General features: G+C 32.5%; 1 protein-coding gene across 2 annotated transcripts in view; it reads left to right on the plus strand.

The window, feature by feature from the left end:
* ZEB2 (zinc finger E-box binding homeobox 2) overlaps positions 1-471 on the plus strand; it is a 132512-nt gene extending 132041 nt beyond the window's left edge. For both annotated transcript variants that reach the window (XM_045831705.1, XM_045831714.1), the window contains exon 10: positions 1-471. This exon is cut by the window's left edge and continues 5055 nt beyond it. The gene's annotated coding sequence lies outside the window, so the exon portion shown is untranslated.
* Positions 472-1012: the final 541 nt, after the last annotated feature.

A 1012-nucleotide genomic window follows, 5' to 3' on the forward strand; every position in this document is an offset into this window, starting at 1 on the left:
TTATGGCCTCCCCTAAGTATGTACTGACATAACCTAATATGATAAAATGGGAAGGGGCGTTTAGTCACTGAAATATGCATCGTGTAACAAAGATGAAGAAATTACATGGCTTGTGCCCATCATAAAAAAGACTCAGACTGAAGGCTTAGCTTTGGTTTTTATTCAATTAAATTGTTAAACTGTGCACAGTGATTTTTTTTTAGAACTTGAGACATTTGTGATGTTGGCTGTTTAAATCTTTGTTATCTTCGCTGTGAATTGAAATTGTACATATTTAGTAAATCATGCAGACAAAACAAACTTTTTAGACAATATTTTTATTGGAGAGTTTTCTTTTCCTGTATCCATGTTAAAAAAAAAAAGACCTCCTTTCCCAAAATAAAAATGTCAATACTAAATTTAAAGAAGTATAAAGGAATGATTGCTTCCTTTAGAACTAAATATTTAAATAAACATGGAGATAATTGGCAACATGTTCTTTTGGGCTAATAGGCCGTGTCCAATTTTTTGAGTCTGATGTTTCAGAGGGCCTCTGTTTCAGGTTTGAAGGTGATATATTAATCTCTGAATTAAACAAATGCTATTAAATAACAGAAATAAATCCCCCGGTCTTCATTTATATATGAAACATGGAATTAGTCAAAGAAATGACACTGAGATAATATGATGCTGCATGTGCCACAATCTAAAACTCTTCTCTGTTAAAACAATTGTCTACCACCTATAATCTGGTATGACATGTGACAATGCTCCGATATAGTGAAAATATAAAATGAACACTAGTGCTCCCGTTTGGCCTTGAGATGAATATGACAAAAATTCTAATAATTTCAGTAAAAGAAAATGATGAGTAAAAAATACATGAAGATTAAAGTGATGACAAATGATCTTTTAAGTATTCTAATTGGTCTATCTCATTCAAATCGTTTAGTCTGCAGAAATTGCAAATCCTGATGATCCTGATTGGTAAGTGCACCCAGTCAGCTTTCTTTCACTCCACCAAATGTGCCTG

This window comes from Phyllostomus hastatus, unplaced genomic scaffold, assembly GCF_019186645.2.
Source record: "Phyllostomus hastatus isolate PE091 unplaced genomic scaffold, TTU_PhHast_1.1 phas_contig_1, whole genome shotgun sequence".
In the NCBI taxonomy this organism is placed as follows: Eukaryota; Metazoa; Chordata; class Mammalia; order Chiroptera; family Phyllostomidae; genus Phyllostomus; species Phyllostomus hastatus.